Source organism: Erinaceus europaeus, chromosome 17, assembly GCF_950295315.1.
Source record: "Erinaceus europaeus chromosome 17, mEriEur2.1, whole genome shotgun sequence".
NCBI lineage: Eukaryota > Metazoa > Chordata > Mammalia > Eulipotyphla > Erinaceidae > Erinaceus > Erinaceus europaeus.
The window spans coordinates 51,188,078-51,213,555 of record NC_080178.1 but is presented as its reverse complement, the minus strand read 5'-3'; the positions used below and the strand labels follow the sequence as shown (position 1 = coordinate 51,213,555).

General features: G+C 45.4%; 2 long non-coding RNA genes across 3 annotated transcripts; both read right to left on the bottom strand.

Annotated features, from left to right (window-relative positions):
- Positions 1–13,742: 13,742 nt before the first annotated feature.
- On the bottom strand, positions 13,743–15,601 carry LOC132534007 (uncharacterized). 2 transcript variants are annotated; one of them, XR_009545726.1, is made up of 3 exons: positions 15,535–15,601; positions 14,113–14,435; positions 13,743–13,888 (listed from the first exon to the last, which is right to left on the bottom strand). It is a non-coding gene; the product is annotated as an uncharacterized LOC132534007 (long non-coding RNA). The 2 variants fall into 2 exon arrangements; XR_009545725.1 differs by having other exon boundaries at positions 14,263–14,435.
- Positions 15,602–24,563: 8,962 nt separating this feature from the next.
- Positions 24,564–24,840, bottom strand: LOC132534011 (uncharacterized). Its single transcript, XR_009545730.1, has 2 exons — positions 24,807–24,840; positions 24,564–24,694 (listed from the first exon to the last, which is right to left on the bottom strand). It is a non-coding gene; the product is annotated as an uncharacterized LOC132534011 (long non-coding RNA).
- Positions 24,841–25,478: the final 638 nt, after the last annotated feature.

The window sequence follows — 25,478 nt, the reverse complement described above, 5'->3', positions numbered from 1 at the left end:
GTTGCTCTACAGGTGGTGAAGCAGGTCTGCAGGTGTCTATCTTTCTCTCCCTCTCTCTGTCTTGCCCTCCTCTCTCCATTTCTCTCTGTCGAATCCAACAATGACATCAATAACAACAATAACTACAACAATAAAAAGCAGCAAGGGCAATAAAAGGAAATAAATAATATTAAAAAATAAAAAAATAAAATAAATGGATAAATAATGAAATCCCTCTTGAATATACATATATGAATTGTACACACACACACACATGCACAGGCACACACACACACACACAAACATATATGAGATACTGGGGCCTGAGTGTTGGTGCACTTGGTCAAGTACAGGTGTTATCATGCACAAGGACCCAATCTGTCACCACCTGTCAGGGGAAAGGTTCATAAGTGGTGAAGCAGTGCTATAGGTTCTCCCTTTCTCTCCCCCCTCAATTTATTTTTAATTTTTTTATTATCTTTATTTTATTGACTAGATAGAAACAGCCAGAAATCGAGAGGGAAGGGGGTGATAGAGAAGAAGAGACAGAGAGACACCTGCAACATTGCTTCATCACTTGCAAAGCACTCCCCCTGCGGGTGGGGACTGAGGGCTCGAACCTGGGTCCTTGTGCTATAACATGTGTGCTCAACCACATGTGCCACCATGTGGCCCCTCCTCCTCAATTTCTCTTTGTTATATCAGATTAAATAAATAATGTAAGTAAATAAGCCCCCACACCTATGGACATTTAATCCTTGACAAAGGGGCCCAGACTATTAAATGGGGAAAACAGAGTCTCTTCAACAAATGGTGTTGGAAAGAATGGGTTGAAACATGCAGAAGAATGAAACTGAAACACTGTATTTCACCAAATACAAATATAAATTCCAAGTGGATCAAGGACTTGGAGGTTAGACCACAAACTATCAGATACTTAGAGGAAAATAGTAGCAGAATTCTTTTCTGCATAAATTTTAAAGGCATCTTCAATGAAATGAATCCTATTACAAAGAACACTAAGACAAGTATAAACCTATGGGACAATATCAAATTAAAAAGCTTCTTCACTGCAAAAGAAACCACTACCAAACCAAGAGACACCACACAGAATGGGAAAAGATCTTTACATGCCATACATCAGACAAGAGTTAAATAACCAACACATATAAAGAGCTTGCCAAACTCAACAACAAGACAACAAATAACCCCATCCAAAAATGGGGAGAAGACTTGGACAGAATATTCACCACAGAAGAGATACAAAAGGTTGAGAAAGACATGAAAAAATGCTCCAAGTCTCTGAATGTCAGAGAAATGTAAATAAAGACAACAATGAGATGCCACTTCACTCTTGTGAGAATGTCATACATCAGAAAAGGTTACAGCAGCAAATTCTGGAGAGGATTTGGGGTCAAAGGAACCCTCTTACACTGCTGGTAGGAATGTCAATTGGTTCAACCTCTGTGGAGAACAGTCTGGAGAAGTCTCAGAAGGCTAGAAATGGACCTACCCTATGATCCTGCAATTCCTCTCCTGGGGATATATTCTAAGGAAGCCAAAACACCCCTCCAAAGAGATCTGTATACACATATGTTCTCGGCAGCACAATTTGTAATAGCCAAAACATGGAAACAACCCGGGTGTCCAAAAACAGATGAGCAAGTTGTATATATAGACAATGGAATACTACTCAGCTATAAAAAATGGTGACTTCACTGTTTTCAGCCAATCTTGGATGGACCTTGAAAAATTCATGTTAAATGAAATAAGTCAGAAACAGAAGGATGAATATGGGATGATCTCACTCTCAGGCAGAAGTTGAAAAACAAGATCGGAAAAAGAAACACAAGTAGAACCTGAACTGGAATTGGTGTATTGCACCGAAGTAAAAGACTCTGGGGGTGGGGGGTGGGGACAATATAGGTCTAAGAAGGATGACAGAGGACCTGGTGGGGATTGTATTGTTATATGGGAAAATGGGGAATTTTATGCATTTACAAGCTATTGTATTTACTGCTGAAGGTGAAACATTAATTCCTCAAAAATGAAATTTAAAAAATTATGTAAGTAAATAAATGTTAGAAAGAAATATAAACTACATATATGTGAAATATATATACACATGAAATATATGTACATGAAATTTTATATAAATATAAGAAAAAAACAGGGTTAGGGTGGGGGCTTTGCGGGAGACAGGCAAAATAGCTCATTTGGATAGTGCGTTCCTTTCTCCTGTGCACAACCCAGATTTGAGCCCAGCCCCCACCACACCGGAGGTGCTACGGTCTCTTTCACTACCTGTCCCCCTCTCTCTCTCTGCCATCAGGGTTATCACTGGGGCTCAGTGCCTGCATGACTCCACTGCTCCTAGTGACCATTTATTCCTTGAGATAGAGAAGTAAAGACAGCGAGGGAAGGAGAGATACCACAGTACTGTTCCACCACCACAGAAGACCCCACCCCTCTGCAGAAACTCCCTTGTGGTGACTGGGGGACTTGAACCCAGGTCTTTATACATGGTAATGTGTACACTCTACCAGGTGAGCCAACTGCTGGTCCTCCTTTCTATTTTTAAGTCCTTAATATGTGATCCAAGAGCCCCTGCTCCATGAAAGTCACTGTTGGAAAAAAAAAAAAACAAAAAAAAACCAAACTTTCTGTTGTAGGCTTCAAGACATGTTGTTCATCATTTGAGGTTCTGGGCTGTAGTGTGTGTGTGGGGGGTGGGGGTGGAGTTAACTTCTCCCTTCAAAGGTAGCCTCAGATGGCACCCTAGGTTACCAAAATGTCTGGAGGTTCTGGAAGTCATCTACACTGCTGGAGCAGAGTGCCAAAGCTTATTTTAAGATCAAGGTGCTGTGCAGAGGCCCAGAGAAAGTATACTTGGTGACCTGGGCGATCAGGCTGAGTGTTAACAGTGCAAGGTGCAAGGTAGCAGTGGATATTATCAGGGTTATTCAGATTCCAGCCACCAAAGAACATGCCACTCACAGTACCAAGGCCCAGCCTTGGAGGCTGTTCTACTGATGGTCTTTGGTGCCATCTGCTGGTCAGAGCGCAGTCGCTCATGCAGGAGGCTGAAGGCTGTGCTGAAATAGATTCCTAGGCTGAGGAAACTCTGAAAGTCTTCTAGGGCAGATTTATAGGGGCTCAAAATAATCATCAGGGTTGGCAAAAGCACATCTGTGGACTCCAAGAAATTCAGATGAAAGAGGGTTGGTAGAAATACCTATCCAAAAAGATCTCTGCACCCCTGAGTTCGCAGCAGCATAGTTTCTTTTTTAAGAAAAGATTTTAAAAATATTTATTTATTCCCTTTTGTTGCCCTTGTTGTTTTATTGTTGTAGTTATTATTGTTGTTGTTGTTGATGTCATCATTGTTGGATAGGACAGAGAGAAATGGAGAGGGAGAGAGGAGGGGAAGACAAAAAGAAAGATAGATACCTGGAGACCTGCTTCACCACTTGTGAAGCGACTCCCCTGCAGGTGGGGAGACAGGGGATCAAACCAGGATCCTTAAGCAGGTCCTTGAGCTCTGTTCCACCTGCGCTTAGCCCTCTACATTATAGCGCTTCTCCCAGCAGCATGATTTCTAAGAGCCCAAATAAGAAGTAACCCAGATGTCTACTTATTTCACTAAGCATGGTCACCTCTACTGCATCCATGTTGTCCCAGAGGTCACAATGTCAATGTCATGGTTTTTGGTCAAAGAGTAGTATTCCATGGAATACATATCCCAGAACGTCAGCCTGTCTTTTTTTTTTTTTTAAAGAATTAGTTTATTTATTCATGAGAAAGATAGGCAGAGAGAGAAAGAAACAGACACCACTCTGGCATGTGCTGCCGGGGATTATAATCAGAACCTCATGGTTGATAATCCAATGATTTATCCACTGTGCCACCTCCCAGACAACAGCCTGTCATTTCTTGATGGGCATTTAGGCTGCTTCCACTCTTAGAAGACTCTGTACTGGACGTGCTTCATGGATTCTTTCTGGACAACTCTGGGCATTCATAAGAATGGCTGTATTTCACTAAATATTGATTTTGATGCTGAGGGGGGATTGCAAGGGGGCCTGATCTGCTCTGGCACATGCTAGGTACACCCTCGGGGCTGGGAGGCCTGTGCTCACCTGCTGGAGAGTCTCCCTGTTGTAGGGGGTGATGCTCAGTGTTTCTGAGAGTTTATTCAGTGCCAGCCTCTCCCCACCCCCACCAAGCAAAGGCTCAGACTTTGGCTTTGGAGTGGAGAATGGTGCAAAGGAAGCTGGGAGTGTGCTGCCTGGACTGTCCCCTCCTTGCTTCCTGTCAGACATGCTCTCACCCAGGGCTCCCACATATGTTTGTGCAAGCACAGGTATGTGAGGACATGGCTGCACATGTGTATACATGTGTGTCTTATACATGCACATATGTGTGAGTGCACACATGTACACACAAAAGACTGTATGGAACCAGAAATGAGACGTGAGAGCCCAGGCCATAAACATAAATCAGAGGGGTCAGGTGGTGGCTCACCTCACAGAGAACATATGTTACCCAGGTTCAAGCCATGGATCCCTATCTGAAGGGGGAGCTTCATGAGCAGTGGAGCAGTGCTGCAGGTGGCTCCCCTTCTGTCTCTCCCTCTAATTCTGTCTCTCACTTCTATCTCCCACTATCTCTGTCTCATTTAAAAAATAATGGCTACAGGGAATAGTGGAATCATGCAGGCACTGAGCCCTAGAAATATCCCTAGTGTCAAAAACAAATGTGGAGCAGTAAAGTTAACTTTGATTATTCTAGGAATGCTAAGGACATTCTTATTATGTTATTTCTATTAATATACATATATATGTATATCTTACATCTTTATTGTTGATTAAACCAATTTTTTACTGTTTTCTTGGCTGGATAGTGGTTTACAGGACAATGTCTCATCTGCAGAACATTCTCAATCCTGATTTAGGTCCTTCTGTTCCATCGTGCACCAGAAACCATCCCTCCAAGCACTCCACAGCCCTTTTGCTGCCTCCTTCCCCAGAATCCTTTGCTGTTTTTGTGCAATGCATGAAATGCAGTTCAAATTTACTTGGCGCTTTCCCTTTCTGTCCTTGACTGTTAAGATCTGCCTATGAGTGAGATCATCCAATATTCATCCTTCTCTTTTGGGCTAATCCTTCTCACTGGACAGCTACACCTGTTCTAGGGAACTCATGAATGTGCAGATGGTCTGATGCCATTTCTGCAGGGCTGGGAGCAGGGGCAAGGGAGGGACACCAACAATACAGATGACCACTGATGGCTGTCCTTGTCACTGTCTATCCCTAAACTCTCTGTGCAAGAGCAGAAGCCCAGAGATATCTTGTCCCACAGGCCCTAAATGCCCATCTTTTTAGAACCTCCCTCCACATCTGGCTTAAGGATTTCTCCAGACTTTCTGTTGCCAGCCCTGAACCTAAGCTTGTGAAAAATCTGAAAGCCCCACCTGAAGCTCAGCCCCTACAATACCCATGGCTGCTGGTGGGGAGTGAAGTGTGCCACGTGGGGTGTCACTTGAACAGGAGGAAAGTGGTTCAGGGCAGGCAGCTGAGCAGTGAGAGAGCAGAGTGGTGGAGCAGTGACTAAACTACACTACAAGAGTCACAAGCATGAGATCCTGAGTTGAGTCCTTGATATTGAGTGTGCCAGTGATGTCACTGTGTGACACAGGAAGCAGACACTCAGGAAACCCCTGCTGCCTGCTCTGGCTAGAGCCACACTGCCATCTGTCAGCCACAACAGGCCCCTTTGGCCCAGGTCTTAGTCTCCCCATATCTCCCAGTGTGCTGACACTCAGTGTAGTGTCCCCAAAGCATAGCTCTGTCCCATGACTCCTGGATTTGGGTTGAAAGATTCATGGGGGTTGGGGGGTGTTCCAGAACATTCATTCCTTCAGAAAAGTCCAGGCTTAGGGAGGCATGATCAGATTCACAAGTAACTGTTCTGGAGGAGAGAGGGAGAAAATAGCTCTTCATACTAAGGCCCTGGGTTCGAGCCCCTGCACCACATGAGAGCACGATGAAAGGTAAAAGGGGTGGGGAGCTTCATGGTGAGGGGAAAGGTGCTAGGGTAACATTAGTCTCTCTCCCACTCTGGACACAGTGAAACATTTGAGGCCAGGAGGCCTCTGAGCGATGCAATTACACAAGCACAGGACCTTAGGTTTCCTGCCTTTAGCTACAGAAGGTTGTTACACACAGGGACCCAGGAGGGGGCTGTGATAAAGCCTTGATGTAGGAGTTGGAGACCTTCCACTACATGGGAGCACCCTGGATAAAGGCCAGTGTAGGGCTGGCAGAAAAGCTTCCCTGAACAGAACCCTGCTTGGCCCTACACTCAACCCTGCTAGAGCCCAACCCCCACCACACTGAAGGAAGCTGTCCTGCTGGGGTCTTTCCTGCTCTCCCTCTGAAAGAATTGCCTGGAGTGCTGAAGCCTTGAATGGGGCTCCATGGATGGTGGGACAGTACTTTGATCTTGTCTTTTCTCTAAAAATACAGACTTACAGATTGTCTGGGAAGGTAGCTCAGTCACAATGAGCAGACATGAGTCCCCTGGATTCCTCCTCTAACAAGGCACCGCGTTAGATAAAAAACTGTGGACTGGAAAAATAGCTCACTAGAATAGTGTGCTGCTTTGTCATGTGCATGATCCTGGTTCAAACCTGGCACCCACAGAATTGAGGGAAAGTCAGTGCTGCTTCTCTTTCTCAATAAGTTAGCCCAGTGTGGTTAAGTCTTGATGACAAAAAAAAAAAAAAAAGAAAAAAAATATTAAGAGCAAGCGGGCACATAGAAACACTTTATTATTTTAACATCAATTCCAAGAGGAGGTTGCGCTTTTTTAGAAAAGATTGTGGGTGATACACAAGGAGGGTACAGGCACAAGCAGGGATGCACCCCAGGCAAGGTGAGGCTGGGTGCCTCTTCCCCAGCTTCTTTGGCAGCAGATGCTGTGGGGAGCATGGACTGGGTGCCAAGGGCATGAGAATGAAGACAGCACTCCACAGCTCGGGGTAAGACTGGGGTCACCCTCCCCAGCTGCCCTGGAATTCAGTGATAAAGGGTCTAGGGTGAGCTTGGAGGATAGGAGGCTGCACTAAGGGGCCAGAGGGGTTGGAGTGGACTAAGGGGAGGGTGTGGAGTGGGGGAAAGGGGGTTGGTGGAGTGAGGTGGAATGGGGAGGGTTGGAGTGGGGGGAGAGAGGTGGAATTGGAAAGGGAGTGGGTTGGGGAGGGGTAGAGTGGGGGAGAATGAGTGGAATGGGGCTGGGGGTGAAGGGGGAAGGAGTGGGATGTGGGAGGGGTAAGGTGGGGGAGGGAATGGAATGGGAGAGGGTTGAAGTGGGGAGGGAGGGGTAATGGTGAGGGGGTGGGTTCAGGGAGGAGTAGAGTGGGGAGGTGTGGGATTTGAGTGGAGAGGGGTGGGATGGGGATGGGCTGGAATAGAGCAATGGGGAGGATTGGGCAAGGGGTTTAGACTGGGAGATAGGGGAGTTGAACAGGAGGGATGAGAGTGGCCTGGTGTGGGGTGCAGGGTGAGGACAGATGCATAATCCAGAGTTAGGCTGGGAGCACTCTCACCAGCTGTCCTGGTAACCTGACTGTGAGGTTGATAGTGGACTGGGGGTAGGCTGTGCTGCTGGACTAGTCTGAGGGGATCTGAGGCCAGGAGAGGGGAAGACTGGTGGGTGAAGGGAGTGAGGAGAGTTTACCACATCCAGTCTGACTCTGGTGCCTTCTCCCCAGCAGGCCTGAGGGTGCACTGGGAGGGTATAAGGTTTGTGGTTGGGTTGGGGGTGATGAAAGGGGTAGAGGTAGGTTGAGTGGTGGGAGTATGGGGTTGGGGTAAGGGACTGTTGAATGGGGTGAATCCTCCCTCTACCCCCCCACCCCCCAGTCTACCCCTAACCCCCAGGCCCTGCTACCAGGACAGCTGAGGAGAAGGCACCCAGCCTAACTGGCTGTGATGTTCAGTGCTGGTCCTCAATGCCCAGCCCCCCACCACTCCACCCCTCCTCCACACTCAACACCCCTTCACCCCAACTACCCTCCTTTCACCACCACCCCATCTCCTGTCCACCTTCAAACCCATGGCCCTGGCTGCCAGGGAAGCTGGGTGCCTCCCAGCTGCTCTGGCAGCAGGTATTGTGGGCCTGGAGGTAGAAGGGAGATGGGGTGGTGGAAGGAGCACAGGAGGGTAGAGGGGGTTTGAGTGGGGGGAAGGGTGCAGTGGTGGGGGCCAGGGTCAAAAACAGCACAGCACAGCCAGTGTTAGGCTGGGTGCCTTGTCCTCAGTTGTCCTGGGAGCAGGTGCTGTGGGGTTGAGGGTGGACTGGGGGGTGGGGTGGGCAGAGGGTGGGCTAATGGGAGGAGAATTGGATGGAGGGGAGGAGGGGTATGGTTAGAGGAGGGGGATGCACAAGTGGGGGGTGGCGGGAGGGTGGACTAATGGGAGTGGGAGGGGGTCTAATGAGGCAGGGGAGAGGACTGGTGGGAGGAGGAGGCTGAAACATCAGTCAGGGTGAGGCTGGGTGTCTCCTCCCTGGCAGCAGGTACAGTGGATGAGGAGGGACAGGGAAGGTGAAGGGAGGAGGCTGGACTTAGAGAGGGGGGTCCAAAAAGGTGAACTTTGATTGCACTGGTTGGGGGGGGGCAATACACCAAAGCCAAATGGAGACTAGGTGGCTTTCTCCAGCCATCTGGCAGTGGGTACCTTTAGGGCTGAGAAGGGACAGAAAATGAGGGTGGAGGAAGGGTGGAGTAATGGTTGGGTCCTTTGATAGTGGGGAGTCCAGTAGGGGTGAGCTGGATGGACTGCTATGTTTTGGTGAACTTGGAGGGGAGGGGTGCAATAAGGGAGAGGTGTGGATTTGGAGGGGGATTGGTAGACTGGGGCGGGGAGTAGAGTGAGGGTGAGGACAGCACACCACAGCCAGGGTGCTGTGGGCTAAGGGTGGACTGATGGAGGTAGATAGTGGGCTCTGAGTGGACGTGGACGTGGACTGGGGCAGGTAGGTGGACTGCAGGGTGGTTGGTGGATGAGGGGAGGGTGGTGGATGGGGGGGGAAGGGGGTGGACTGAAGGGTGGTTGGTGGATGAGGGGAGGGTGGTGGATGGGGGTAAGGGGGTGGACTGCAGGGTGGGTGGTGGATGAGGGGAGGGTGGTGGATGGGGAAAAGGGAGGTAGACTCCAGGGTGGGTGGTGGGCTGTGCTAAGGGTCAACTGGGGTATGAGGGGATGGCCAGGGGAGGGATGAAGTGGACGGTGAGGGAAGGGGCTGTGGGTGGGGGGATGGGTTTGAGGACAGAGCACCATAGCTCAGGTGAGGCTGGGTGCCTTTTCCCCTGCCACCCTGGCAGCAGGTGCTGTGAGGTTGAGGCTGGACTGGTGTCTGGGGTGGGGGTGGAGGACAGCACTCCACCCTAGGGTGAGTCTACATAACTCCTCCTCACAGCTGTCACATTATGTTCTGGTGTGCAGGTGGACTGGGGTGAGGCTGTGGGTGATCAGGCACACACGGATTCACAAAAGGAGGGAGGACAGACACAATCTTCTCTGCAAGCTCCCAGGTGGCATCCTGCTGGAGTCCCAAGACAACTGGGAGGCGAGGACAGGACTCTGGCTTCACATGAGCATGAGAGACCCTGGCAAGTGTTTGTTGTAGGGCCAGAAGTGGGTCTTGCCCTTGTTGGACGGGTCTCTCTGACACTGTTTACAGCGTTTGTAGTCATTGCACTGATCCAAAATAAATAGTTTGTCTTGCGCCCTGAAGTGGAAAAAGCACATGTGATGGTGAGAGGCCTTCCTCAAAACTGTGAAAAGGAGACAAGGACAGTGAACCCCCCCCCCCAGTACCTGTTCCCCTTGCCCCCAGCCTGCCCTTCTCCTCTCACTCACTGCCACAAATGAGGGCCCTACATGGGAGTGGGGGAGGAAACACCTTCCACTAAAATCAAAACATCTTCTCTAGAACAGATTGTATCCCAGTGGGAAAGCTAGCATGGCAGTTGTGCAAAGACTTGCATGTCTGAGGCTCTGAGGTCCCAGGCTCAATACTCTGTATCATCATTAGCCAGAGTGAAGGAAGAGTAGAGAGAGTAAGAAGAGTAGGAGGAGAGGAAGGAGGAGGAGGACTTATCCATGGGTTAGCCAAGATAATAATTTGTCAATTGGTCATTTAGAATATTTGGGGCTACCGATATAGCCCAGTCATTCTGCAAGTGACTTTCATTTCCTTTTAAGTTTCAGTTTAATTCCCAGCTCCACTGACCTAAGGTTCATGAAAAAAAAAAAGTTTGTCATACTGAGGCTTTGATAACATCTGAAGGGATAGGCTCCATCTGTTTTGGCAAGTTTTTCACCTTCTCAGTCAGGCACATGTTAACTTTCGCCATTGACAAATGAAAATAAAACAAAAGATCATCAGCCTTTCTCAGGCTAACTGTCAACCTCCATGGACCGGGGCTAGAGGCTCTGCTCCTGGTGGTGAGTAGAGAGAGAGGGCTGAGAAGACAGGACAGGCACCCTCTGGGAGGATGGTCTGGGCCTGTTCCCTGCTGGGTGTCTTACTTTGTATAGCATACATTACTCATGACTCCGTTCCTAACTGACTGCCCATTTTTTTAACTTTTTTTTTATCTTAAATTTTTTTTTTAATTTAAATAATTATTTTATTTGTTCCCTTTTGTTACCCTTGTTGTTTTATTGTAGTTATTATTGTTGTTGTCGTTGTTGGATAGGACAGAGAGAAATGGAGAGAGGAGGGGAAGACAGAGAGGAGGAGAGAAAGATAGACACCTACAGACCTGCTTCACCGCCTGTGAAGCGACTCCTCTGCAGGTGGGGAGCCGGGGTTCAAACCGGGATCCTTATGCCGGTCCATGTGCTTTGCGCCACCTGCGCTTAACCTGTTGCACTACAGCCCGACTCCCCTGACTGCCCATTTCCCCATGATTCCTCAGCTCTGCTCTTAGAACAGAACATTCCATAAGCCAAGGATGGAAACTCACTCTCCCTGCTTCAAACTTGTTATTTCCAAAGAGAAATGCCCTGCACCCTCCACAAAAGAAAAACGAAGCTCCCTTGAGTAGAGGCAGACCAAAACACTGTTGGTAGACATTTAGCAGGCAGCACACCTGTCCCCACACTAAGCCCAGACTTCTGTCCTCCATGGAGTTCTCTTGGCAACCCCCACTCATTTGCATGAAGCTCTATAGACCCACAGATCAGAGTGGAGGAAATGGGGAGAGGAGGCAACTTGCAACCCCAGAAGGCAATTACTTGTCAAAGGCCTTGGCATCTTCATCTCGCTGATGCTTCAGCACAACATCTTTATCCCATTCTTTTCTCAGGTGTTGATTGATGGTGTTCCTTCGATCCTCTTCTGCACATCTTTCTGCTAAATGCCTGGAGGGAAGGCAAGAGTCTGACTCCATCCACTGCCACCATCTCCCGCCTAGTCCTCTCTCCTTTGGATTCAGTGGGAAATCTGGTTTTGCTCTCTCTCTTTGGAATAAGAGGTAAAGTTGCAGGCCAGGTAGTGGTGCACCTAGTTGAAGGCACACATTGCAGTGTGCAAGGACCTGGGTTCAAGCCTCAGGTCCCCAACTTCAATTAGGAAGTGCAACAGGTTTCTCTCTGTTTTTCTCCCAATCTCTACCCAAAATAAATAAAAATTTTTCAAAAATAAAAAAAAGAAAGAAAAAGAGTTAGTAACATGAGCAGATACAGGGAACCCTAGCTGAAGGGTCCAAGACTGCTTGCTTTAAGCCGAAACCCTCTTTCTGTCAATGAAAATGCTCTTTCTGTCAAAAGATGTTTGTTTCCTTTAATTAATCTGAAAACTCATCTCATGGACCTACCCTATGATCCTGCAATTCCTCTCCTGGGGATATATCCTAAGGAACCCAACACACACATCCAAAAGGATCTGTGTACACATATGTTCGTAAGCAGCACAATTTGTAATAGCCAGAACCTGGAAGCAACCCAGGTGTCCAACAGATGAGTGGCTGAGCAAGTTGTGGTCTATATACACAATGGAATACTATTCAGTGATAATAAAAAAAAAATGGTGACTTCGCCATTTTCAGCCCATCTTGGATGGAGTGTGAAGAAATCAGGTTAAATGAAATAAGTCAGAAACAGGATGAATATGGGAAGATCTCACTCCCAGGCAGAAGTTGAAAAACAGTATCAGAAGAGAAAGCACAAGTAGAACCAGAACGGCAGTTGCTGTATTGCACCAAAGTAAAAGACTCTGGGGTGCAGTGGGGGGGGGGGCAGTGTCCATGTCCAAAAATGATGACAGAGCATCTAGTGCGGTTTGCATTGTTATGTGGAAACTGAGAAATGCTATGCATGTGCAAACTATTGTATTTATACTCATATTGTATTTATACTCATCCCATAAGGTGGTTTGTGACATGCAACAGCCTCAGCAGTTGACTGGGGAGTAGAGATGAGAAGCAGGCTGGGGCTAGCTAGGGTCAGTCATGACTCTCCACGTGTCCACACATGTTTCTACTAAGGTCGGTGTCAAGGGGTGGGGGAGGAGAGGGAGAGAAAGGAGGAGAGGTTTATGGTGAGGAAGGAAGGGCCAGGGCCCGTACTTTTCTTGGTTTTTCTGAAGCATTTTTTTTTCTTGCTGCAGATTTTTTATTTGGTTGAGGACACGCTGTCTTCTGTGACCTAGAGCAGCTTCCACCTGCTGCTTCATATATTCAATATTTCTCTGCCGCTTCTCGGCCTCCAGGGTCTTCTCATTCTGCCCAAAGTTGGTGACGGTGCCCATGGGCTCGTAGATGGGCAGTCTGGAAGGCCTGTGTTTCAGCTGGAACAGAGAGAGCCAGTGTGAAGGCTTGAAGCATTGGGGTACACTGACAGACCCACTGTTTATAGGAAGGAGCCAGGGCACCCAAACTCACATGAGGAAACCTGCTAGGTGGGTGGGGGCCCAGTATTCTACCCTCCACACACCTACGTTCAGAGTGCTAGGAAGCAGTGTACAGTTCTCAAAATAGCAACCCGTCCACTTACCTGGTGTTCCAGTGCTTTCTTATACATTTCTCTCTCCTCAAATTGATGTTTCTTCAATTCAGCTTTTTGTTCATCAATCCTGATAATTGGAAGAGGAGGAGGTGAGGCCACACTTTATTCTAATGGAGACCAACATCATCAAAACACACCTAACAAGTAATAGTGGGAATAAGTTCCAAGAAAATAAAAGCTGGTACTTCCTTCTGGAAGCTTCCATTGCACCTGATAGAGACAGGCCTTGGAGCCTGGTGGTGTCTCATCTAGGAGAGCACACATGCTGCCATGTGCAAAGACCTGAGCTCAAGGTCCTCACCTGCAAGGGAGACACATCACAAGCAGTGGAACAGTGCTGCAGGTGTCTCTCCTTTTCTCTCTCTCTCTCTCTATTTCTGTCTCTCTTTCTCTCTCACTGTCTTCTCTCTAGCTCTCACAGTCTATCAAAGAAAGGACTGTCAGGTCTATGGCCATACCACCCTGAACACACCCGATGTCATCTGATCTCAGAATCTAAGCAGGGTTGGACCTGGTTAGTACTTAGATGGGAGAAAGGACTGTCAGAAATAGTGAAGCATCAGGGCAACAGGTCCCAAATAACCATAGTGGCAAATAAGAAAGGAATGGAGGGAGGGAGGAAAGGAGGGAGCAAGGGAGAGAGAGAGAGAGACACTAGCTTTATGGAGGCAGGAATTACCTCCATTTGGGGGAGTCTTCCCCACAGCAGTTTCCCTCACTGCTCTCCTGACCTCCTCCCTGACTCAAATGCTCAGCCTCAGGCCAAGTGCAACCAAACACTCTCTTTCCTCAGGACTGGGAATTGAGAGAAATGTTCATCCCAGGCTGAGCTACAGGAGAATGGCAGGTATGAGTATGTGGAAGACTTTCCATGATGGCCTGGCCCCTGCTTCTAGTCTGGGCCCCCACACTCCCGACCCTGGGCGCTGGGCTCCCAACAGACTGATGATAAACCTACACTTGGAAGGGTCCCTCCATCAGACTGGCCCCTTCTTCCTCTACTAACACCACTGACCACAAAGCCAAAGGCCATGGTCCCAACTAACAACTGTACCTGGCCTCCAAGGCTGTCCTGACACTAAGCATGGTGGCAATGATGGGCTGCATGGGGATCCTGGTTGGCTGGCTGAGATGTGCTGCAGCACTAGTTGTGCTGCCCTACCCTTCCCTACTGGAGTCCCCCTGCAAGTCCACCAAAACTCACTCTTGTTTGAGTTGCAGCCGTTCTAGTTGCTCCAAGACTTTCTGATTTTCTTTCTTTTTCTTGGCCAGTTTACTATTGGCATCTATTTGTTTGAGAAGGTTCTTAGTATACTCATTTTTCTTTTCAGTGACAATAGCAGCACTTGCTGGTCGGTTTGCAAAGTAATATGGATTCTAGGATGAAAGAGGAGCAGTTCATTTCTTTGAGACGAGCAAGAAAGCAACTGATGGGCTAGCAAAATAGCTGGCTTATACAGTGACTGCTTTGTCGTTGGTGAGACCTGGGTTTCAGCCCTGCGCTACCACACTGAAGGAGCCTCAGTGCTGTGGTTGCTTTCTCCATCTATCTAAAAGAAAGAAAAGTCATTTTTCAAAGTGCCGATAAAGCAGCTACATGTTGAACTCACCTGCTCCAAGGTGACTCTGAGCAGAACTGACCAGAGGTCACAGGTCTGTTGTATGCTTTACATTGGTTTGTTCTAGCTCTCCCCCACCAAGAGAATTGCATCAGTCCAGTTAGTTTCGAGGGCCTGCTTGGCCCCGCCCCTAGGAACCCCAACAGAGTTCCAGAGTGGCAGAGTTAGAGAGAGTTCTTGGCGCCGCCATGGGAAAGAGGCAGCAGAGTTCTGTTTGGTGATTAGTTTGTCTTAGTTTATAAATCGTTGATCCTAAATAAAGAAATACAGCTTCTCTGCCCAGCCGTATGTCTCTGGTCGTCTCTGTTACCCGCTCGTGAAGCTAGCCCGGCCAGCTAGAGACTCCGAATTTTAACAACACAGGTCTTTTTTTCTTCTCCATGGTGTGTCTGTGTGTGTGTGTATGTATGTGTGTGTGTGTGTGTGTGTGTGTGTGTGTGTGTGTCCCAAAGCCCTGCATGGTGAACAAAGGCAATACAATGGACTATCTATCAAGTCCAAGAGTTGTCAGGTTAACTAGAAAATGGTTTGAAAAGAGGATGATTTAGGCAGATAAAAATAGAAGCCAAAGATACTAAAAACATGAAAATGGTGGTGAAGCATGTTCACTACCATCTGAAATGAAGTTTTTTGAAACTTCTGCACCTACAGCTCACCTGAGGGTTTTACTGAGGTGGAGACCTTAGTTCTGAGGGTGTCGGGAGGGGCCCAAGATTCTATGGAATGAGCTCCCACCCAGAAAGGAAGTATCACTCTTGTAAAGCCCACAGGAATCCCTTCAATGTGCCCTCCAGAGGGTGGGTTCAAACATTCCCAGACAGGGTTATATGCAAGAGAGAGGCAGAAACAACTCTTACAGAAAAGTGGCATTTCGGATTCCTCTGTGATTTTATAGCATCTGCGACACCAAGGTTATAAGCAGCATTCCTCATGCGTTCTTCTTTTTCTGATTTTAGTCTCAACTTCGCAAGGAAAAAGAAAATAAACACACACTGGAAATGTCATTCTGTTTGTGAAGGCTACTAACTTTCTCTCTACAAAGACTGTGTTTCAAATGAGTCCAAACTGATTGGGCTTTTCTATGTTTGTTTTGCTCCCTGAGAAAATGTCTCCCAGTCAAGAACTTTCTTTTTCAAACCCAAGGCCTGGCGGCTCTAGCAAGTCAAGCAGAATGGCACCTGAAAATGGATGGCTGTCTATGTTCTTCCCTGCACTCATGCAACAGAGTAGAGTAAACCCTCCATTCATCCTCCAAACCCCTCCCCAATGCATTTATATAAGCTGTGAGGAGATCAGAAAGTAGCTTCAGCCCCAAAATGTAGTGCACCAAACAAGACTTTAGTCTGCTCCTGAAAACCTGGCCATGACCCAAACTTCATTCTCAAATGAAATGCCTGATTTGGCACACTGCCAGGCAGACATGCACAGGACATCTGCAGTGGCCTTGTCTTGTTTGCTGCCCCCACTGCACCACCTCTCAATCCAAGCATTCTACTACCTGGTCTTTGAATTCAGTGTCCTTGTCTTTCATTATCTGATATTGATGTAGAATTTGGTCGTCCTGTTCTTCTTCTTTTTTCAACTTGACATTAGAATACAGTGCACTGTTGGCCTTCCTGCGTTGCATACACACGTAACAAAGTTCCTACAATGACACCAAGGGTCTATTCCTACCTTTTGCTTTCTTATCTTCACACTTCTTCCCGTGCTCCCCAAGACTGGATTTCTCCAGGAGTGTGTTTGATAAAAAGACATATGAACAGCGATGTGCACAATGGGTTTGATAGGCTGAGTCCTCAGGTTGCAGGAGTGGCCACAATTCCACTTGATTTGCAAGGTCTATGTTCACTCAGAACCCTTGTTCTCCCAGCCCTGTTTGTGTTCAGTGGCACCCACCCCCATCATTTGCTTGTCTGAGGAGACTGGTACCTGTCCTGCTTTCTCATGATCCCTACAAGTTGTAGTCTCAGAGGTCTTAGGTTCTGTTTTGGTGTTCTTTGATGGACTGGGTGGATGTGGCACACTATAAGAAAACAACAATAGGGAGTCAGGCTGTAGCACAGTGGGTTAAGTGCACAGGACACAAAGCACAAGGACTGGCATAAGGATCAAACCTGGCTCCCCACTTGTAGGGGAGTTGCTTCACAAGTAGAGAAGCAGAACTGCAGGTGTCTATCTTTCTCTCCCCTCTCTCTGTCTTCCCCTTCTCTCTCCATTTCTCTATGTCCTATCCAACAATAATGATAACAATAACTACAACAATAAAACAACAAGGGCAGCAAAAGGGAATAAATAAATATTAAAAAACAACACAATTTCACATCCAGAGTGAAATTAGAGGCAAATATAGCCAAAGGAAGATAGCTCAGTGGTTCTCTTCAGAGCTCTGCATTGTACAGGTGAGCGACCTATGTGTTTGATAAGCCTGGATTTCAATAATAGCATGCTTGTTTACATTTGACTTTTGAACATTACTGACTGCACTTTCTCAGGCATGGGAGGTACAGTGAACACACACACACAAACACACACACACACACACACGCACACACACACACACACACCCTCTTCCTGTGGAATCAACATTCTAAAGCAAAGTTACTAAACAAGGTAAGTGAGGTCTCCAGTGTATTTGGCACTGCTAATGACCATGCACACCTAGCTTCCCCCTGATAGACTGTGAGCCCTGAACATCTCTGCAGTCCTCACCATGGAGCACAAATGCAGGGACACCATGTGAAGGCATGCATGGAAACATCTAATATCCCTGAATCAAGATAAGACTCAGACTACAGTTAGTAAAGTGTGATCCCCACCTAACCCCCCACAAAAGACCATCATGTTACCTTTTGGTTCTTGTTTTTGTAAAGACAGTCTTATTAGGTTCCACTGTGGTAGGCAATATTACGGGTGCAATATTTCCAGATGCTGGAGTGGGTTTTTGACCTGGAGGTCTAGGTAGAAAGTTGACTGTTGAATAAGAGAAAGAGTTAAGTTTCCCTTCAGTCTTTTCCTTTGAGGCTTTAATGGTCATATAGATACAATGAAGAGAGAAAAATACAATAGGAACAGATAACACATTCTTACTCTACACCAACTGTGCTAAGTGCTTAATCTAATGCATAATGGGCCAGGGAGATAGCATAGTGGTTATGCAAAAGACTTTTTTGTGTCTGATGCTCTTAAATCACAGGTTCAATCCTTGGCAGAGAGACACAGAGACAGATACAGAGAGAGAGAGAGAGATAGACAGAGAGAAGGGAAGAAAGTGAAAGGGAAAGATTGCATAAATAACAACTTAAGATAACAAGTAAAATCTCTTTATGAAAGGAACAGTCCTCAAAACATTGTCTGGCAACTTCTAGCTATCTCCAGTAACTTAGAAAAAAATTAAGAAAACCTTTGTGTTTCTACATATGTTTCAACCAAAGTCACATCAGCTACAGACATGAGAATCCTACTATTTTCTATTAAGCCATATAAGACAGTTGTAAACTCCTACTCAGAATATATATATATATATATATATATATATATATATATATGGAACATGTTACATGCAGCTCACTTGATGCTTTTCTGTTACCTACCTAGGCCACTTCCCTCCCCCGGTAGCCATCTGAACTTTGACTCTTTTAAGTAGTAGAGAGCCAGCAAAGAGTCTTAGTTGAGAATCTCAGGGATTAGAGTTAAGGTGAGATAGAAAATTCTAGAAGAGCTATTTCTTAGAAGAGCATATTTCTTGGGAGTCAGGCGATAGCGCAGCTGGAAAAATGCCAGTGGCACAAAACACAAGGACCAGTGTAAGTATCCCAGTTCTAGCCCCTGGCTCCCCACCTGCAGAGGAGTCGCTTCACAAGCAGTGAAGCAGGTGTGCTGGTGTCTGTCTTTCTCTCCCCCCTCTTGCCTTCCCCTCCTCTCTCCATTTCTCTGTCCTATCCAACAACAACATCATCAATGACAATAACAACTGCAACAACAATAAAAAACAGGCAACAAAAGGGAAAATAAATAATTATAAAATTAAAAAAAAAGAAAATTCTAGAAGACCAGTTTCTTAGAAGAACACATTTCTTATAATTCTAATGGTACTGATTTTCGGCACAGGAGTTGCTCAGCAACAATGCCCTGCTGCTTAGCAGAAAAGAGAAAACAGCTAAAATCGTTGGCCTACCTTGCACATCATCTTTGTCTGACTTCATTCTTAACACAGATTTCCTCAGTTTAGGTTGTTCAATTTTTTCCAGTGTTTCATTATTTCCTTTTAATTCAAATTCAATTCTAGGAATGGACCAAAAGGTTTGCCTGCTCACTGGATCTGAATAAGAAACTAGGAGAATTCTCAGTTCTGAGCAGCACCCCACCCAGCCTGATAATACTGAAATAAACCTACTTCTCTGCCATGAGTGAGTGCCTGGACTTTGTTATGCAGAAATCACAGACTGAAGACTCTTTTCTTTTTTAGCCTGAGTCTGACTGTGACCTGCCTCTTCTAAACTGAGGTCTCAAAAGGTACTCATACTCTGGGGGGGAGGGGATGCCTTTGGGTTTTGGTTTCAGTTTGAATGTGACTTTTCTAGTTCTGTCACCAGATTCAATACAGGGCTGTCAGAGTGGTATGTGGTTGGCAGAGTGTTTGGGAGGCCAGGGTTGATTGGTCCATGGAACCTGTGGGGTAAGGCACTCACCTGGGGAATGAAAGAACACAGTTTGGACTTCTCTTCGAATTTTTGATGTTTGCTAAAGTTGAATTTACACTTTGAGGTGTCTGGAGAAAAAGGAGAGAGGAGATTTATAGCTGGTCTATAGTCCAGGACCCAGACACCTCACAGGCTCCCTGGAAGCAATGCTACTGGAAGGCTCGCTTGTTGGATGCTCAGTGACTAAAGCCTCAAGCTTACCCCCCCCCGCCCCCCATTTAATAACGATCTTCTGACTCTTCTCCCAGATCCAGCTTTCTAGTCCCTTTTCCAACTATGACACCATTTCCCCAGACAGTAACCTGTGTCCACCTGCATATCAGCTGTTAGGCTCAGGCAAAAATGGAGCCCTTAGAATAAACCTAAAATAGACAAACCTGTTTTTTCCAAAACAGAGACCCCAAATCTTCATCTGCAATATTGTTGCCTTTAGGTTCATGATTAGTCAACAATATGTTCAGCTTTCTATATTAACTCTTTTTCAGCCACCAGGTTCCAGATGATACCATGATGCCAATCTGACTTCCCTGGGCAGATGACTCCACCTGGAGACACACCTATCTCAGATCTCTGCCCCACTAGGGAAAGAGAGAGACAGGCTGGGAATATGGATTGACCAGCCAATGCCAGTGTTCAACAGGGAAACAATTACAGAAGCCAGACCTTCCACCTTCTGCACCCCATAATGATCATGAGTCCATACTCTCAGAGGGATAAAGAATAGGGAAGTTCCTTCCCTATTTCCTATTATACTTACTCCCAAGATATCCTTATCAAAGCAAAGACAGCAAAAGCTCAATAAGGGCAAGAGACTGGCATACTTTAACAATGACTCTTTAGTCACTATCAGGCCACCCCATCAAGCTGGGGCCCTAGTCTGGGAGTTCTGAGACTCCCAAACAGACATGATGGGCCTTGACCTCAAATAAATCCCTTTCTCCATTGTTACCAGTCATCTGTATCAGGAACAACAAAACAGATCCCTTTGTGGACCCCCACAGGTCCTTGCACTCAAATCAACAACAGTAGAGAATGTTCCATCCTCTGAAATGAGGCTGGACCACATACTCTATGCTACACCTGAGGAAGATGGGTCCTAATTTTGGGGCAATTGGAATGTTCTCACTGATGATCCAGAATGTGAGGTTTGATCTAAAGGGATACAGAGGTCAATCAAATAGGCTCCTAAGCTGAAGTAGGGCAACAGATCAGATCCAATAGATGGGGTTTACAGTCAACAATATTTATATACCTTTAGCATATTTGGAAGCTACTCTCTTCCCTGATCCAGCTTTCTGGTCCTTTTTCCAGCCATGACATCATCTCCCCAGACAATAACTAGGATCCATCTGCATATAACATTTCAGGCTCAGGGAGAAAAAAAACTAGTATATCCTCAGGCCCTTTGGACTTTCCTGCATGCTTCTCTCAATTCATGTCAAATAATATTGCATCCGCCGATCACAACCTAATCAACGCAACGAGTACCACCCCAGCATGCTTCACTTCAGACTGTGTCCAGAGACTTCAGGTGTGGAACGACAACCCTTCAGCTTCATCACTCAGGAGAGACCTTTCCTTTCATAGTATTCTCTAATTCCATTCCAGGTGGTCCACTCCCCAATAAAGTCCCCAAACCCAGATATAGACCAGGTCCCCTGAGATAGAGCATATGTTCACATGTGTCCATAAACCAAGGAAAAATATATACCTGAAAGCAGAAGTACACAAGTACACTGGTCTGCAGTGAGTACCCCCCCTAACACTTCCTCTCCACTATTCCAACCTTAAGGTCCATGATTGTTCAACAATTTGTTTGGCTTTGTATGTTAACTCTCTTATCAGCCACCAGGTTCCAGATGCCAGCATGATGCCGACCAGACTTCCCTGGACTGATGACACCACCTATGTGTCCTGGAGCTCCACTTCCCCAGAGATCCACCCTACTAGGGAAAGAGAGAGGCAGACTGGGAGTATGGATCAATGAGTAAAAGCCCATGCTCAGTGGGGAAGCAATTACAGAAGCCAGACCTTCCACCTTCTGCAACCCAAAATGACCTTGGGTCCATACTCCCAGAGGGATAGAGAATAGGAAAGCTATCAGGAGAGGAGATGGGATATGGAGATCGGGTGGTGGGAATTGTGTGGAGTTGTACCCCTAGTATCCTACAGTTCTGTTATTGTCTCCTTTTGTAAATAAAAAAAATAATGCTTAAAAAACAAATATAACTAAAATACACCTATTAGCAGAGAATGGAGACCACCCCCAACTCTTCATTTGTGCCATTCTAGCCTTTAGGTTCATAATCAGTCAAAAACATGTTTGGCTTTACATTTTAACTCTCTTTTCAGCCAACAGGTTGCAGCTGCAAGCACGATGCCAACCAGACTTCCCTGGACAGATAACCCCACCAATGTGTCCTGGAGCTCTGATCCCTCAGAACCCTACAGCCAAAATCATACTCAATGGTGAAAAACTGTAAGCATTTCCACACATATCAGGTACTAGGCAGGGCTGCCTACTATCACCATTACTACCCAACATAGTTTTGGAAGTTCTTGCCCAAGCTTTCACGCAGGAGCAAGGAATTAAAGGCATACATATTGTAAGAGAAGTCAAATTCTCCCTATTTGCAGATGATATGATAGTATACATAGATAAACCTAGGAAATCCAGCCAGAAGCTTTAGGAAATCATTAAGCAATACAGTAAGGTGTCAGGCTGCAAAATTAATATTCAAATTCAGTGGCATTCCTCTGTGCAAACACTATGTTAGAAGAAGAAAAATCGAGAAATCAATTCCTTTTCCTACAGCAACAACAAGAACAAAAAAATAAAATATCTAGGAATAAACCTAACCAAAGAAGTGAAATGCTTGTATACTAAAATTGTGAGTCACTAATCAAGGAAATTGAAAAAGACACAAAGAAGTGGAAAGATAATTCCATGTTCAAGGGTTGGAAGAATTATCATCATTAAAATGAATATACTGCCCAAGGCCATATACAAATTTAATGCTATCCCCATCAAGAATCCATACACATCTTGTAGGAGTATAAAACGAATTCTACAAATGTTTATCTGGAACCAAAAAGACCTATAATTGTCAAAAATAATCTTGAGAAGATAGAACAGAACTGGAGGATCACACTCCCTGACCTCAAATTGTTTTATGGGGTCCTTGTAATCAAACCTTCTAGGTAATGGAACATGAATAGACACACTGCCCAGTGGAATAGAACCAAGAACCCAGAAGTAAGCCCCCACACACTGGACATCTAGTCTTTGACAAAGGTGCCCAGACTATTAAAAGGGGGAAAGCAGAGTCTCTTCAACAAATGGTGTTGGGAAAATGGGTTGAAACATGCAGAGGAATGAATGTGAACCACCAAACACAAAAGTAAATTCTAAATGGATCAGGGGCTTGGATGTTAGACCAGAAACTATCAGATACTTAGAGGAAAATATTGGCAGAACTCTTTTCCACATAAATATTAAAGACATCTTCAATGAAATGAATCCAGTTACAAAGTAGACTAAGGCAAATATATACCTATTGGACTTCATCAAATTAAAAAGATTCTGCACAGCAAAAAAAGCAATATCCAAACCAAGAGACCCCTCACAGAATGGGAGAAGATTGTCACATGCCCTGCATCAAACAAGAGGCTAATAACCAAAATATATAAAGAGCTTACCAGCCTCAACCACAAGAAAACAAATGAAGCCATCCAAAAATGTGGAGAAGACATAGACAGAATATTCACCACAGAAGAGATCCAAAAGGATGAGAAACACATGAAAAAATGCTCCAAGTCTTTGACGGGCAGAGAAATGCAAATAAAGACAACCAATAGATCCCACTTCACTCCTATGAAAATGTCATACTTCAAAAAAGGTAGCGCAACAAATACTACAGAGGTTGTAGGGTCAAAGGAACCCTCCTGCACTGCTGGTGGGAATGTAAATTAGTCCAACCTCTGTGGAGAACAGTCTGGAGTACTCTCAGAAGGCTAGAAATGGACCTACCCTATGATCCTGCAATTCCTCTCCTGGGGATATATCCTAAGGAACCCAACATGCACATCCAAAAAGATTTGTGTATACTTATGTTCTTGGCAGCACAATTTGTAATAGCCAAAAACTGGAAGCAACCCAGGTGTCCAACATCAGTTGAGTGGCTGAGCAAGTTGTGGTCTATATACACAATGGAATACCACTCAGCTATTAAAAATGGTGATTTCACCATTGTAAACCCATATTGGATGGGGCTTGAAGAAATCATGTTAACTGAAAGAAGTCAGAAACAGAAGGATGAATATGGATGATCCCACTCTCAGGCAGACGCTTAAAAACAAGATCAGAAAACACAAGTAGAAACCGAACTGGAGTTGGTGTACTGCCACAACGTAAAACATTCCCTGGTGCAGTGGTGGTTGAGTACAGGTTCCAAAAGGATGACATAGAACCTAGTGGGGATTGTATTGTTATGTGGAAGACTGAGAAATGTTATGCATGTACAAATTATTGTATTTATTGTTGAATATAAAACATTAATTCCTCAATAAAAATAATAAAAAAGAAATTATGTGGGTGAGATACTTTTATCTATTTTTATATTTATTTATTCTCTTTTTATTGCCCTTGTTGTTTTATTGTTGTAGTTATTGTCCTTATTGAAGTCTTTGTTGTTGGGTAGGACAGAGAGAAATGGAGAGAAGAGGGGAAGACAGAGACGGGGAGAGAATGATAGACACCTGCAGACTCAAACCACGATCCTCATGCCAGTCTTTGCACTTTGGGCCTACTGTGCTCAACCCGCTGCACTACTTCCCAACTCTCAGTAAGATACTTTTAAACCATATTTTCCCCTGTCCCTGGCTCAGTCCTTCAGATGTTTTATCCTTCTGGCCATTTTATCTGAGTAAGACACTTAGAATCAAGCCTTTCTTTGCCCAAGGGGCACTTGTCATCTAAGACAGGCCAACACTGAAGGGTGACACCTCTATAGACAATTCAGAACTGTAAGAAAGAGAAATAATTAGAAGGTCAACATTACCTTTGCAATACCTTTTTCCAGATTGCCACTTGTATCCACTGCAGACAAGAAGTCCTGAAAAAATTTCATTTTTACTTTGTCATTTTCAATTGTAAGGATACCGATTCCTTGGAAAGTAAATTCAACTTTCTTTCGTGTGCAGATTGATCGTGATAAGAGCTGCAGAGTTTCTTTAATGCATCCTTCGACTGTGTCCCTGCTATAATGCCCCGCTATGGCAACCATGATAAAATTCAGTGGTACAACGGGGATATCCCCTGGAAGAGAAAAGGACAGTTGTGTGGGGGAAAGACAGTGAGCAGATGGCAGATACTCAGAAATAACTGTCTCTCTTTTAATGGGAAAGGTTTAGCCAGTAGAGCTACTTACCAGGTGTGTGGATCTTAGTTTGTCGTAGTCCATGCAGCTGCAATAGCTTCTCTGACATGATAAAGATCGGTATCTGGATAGAGCTAAACCTGTTCCCAGCATCTAGTTTTTGCCTCTTAAAAGTAAATGTCCCAAAAGCAGGTATGTAGACCCCCTAGAAACGAAGCAAACAGAAGGTGGGAAGAAAAGAACCACATGCTGACTTCTCTGAAGGGATGATAAAGACGAATCCTGAGAGAATTTTAGACTAAAAGTTTTCAAATGATGTTTGCATAAAATATAACCAATTCAAAGGCTATATTTTTCTTTCTTAAAAAATTTCCTTATTGGGAAATTAATGTTTTAAATTCAATAGTAAATTCAATAGTTTGTACATGAATAAAATTTCCCAGTTTCCATATAATAATACAACCCCCCTTAAGTCCTCTGTCATCTTTCTTTGATCTGTATTCTCCCCACCCACCCACCCTAGAGTTTTTTACTTTGGTGCAATACACCCATTCCAGTTCAGGTTCTACTTGTGTTTTCCTTTCTGATCTTGATTTTCAACTTCTGCCTGAGAGTGAGAGCAACCCATATTAATCCTTCTGTTTCTGACTTATTTCACTTAAAATGAATTTTTCAAGGTCCATCCAAGATCGGCTGTAAACAGTGAAGTCACCACTTTTTTTA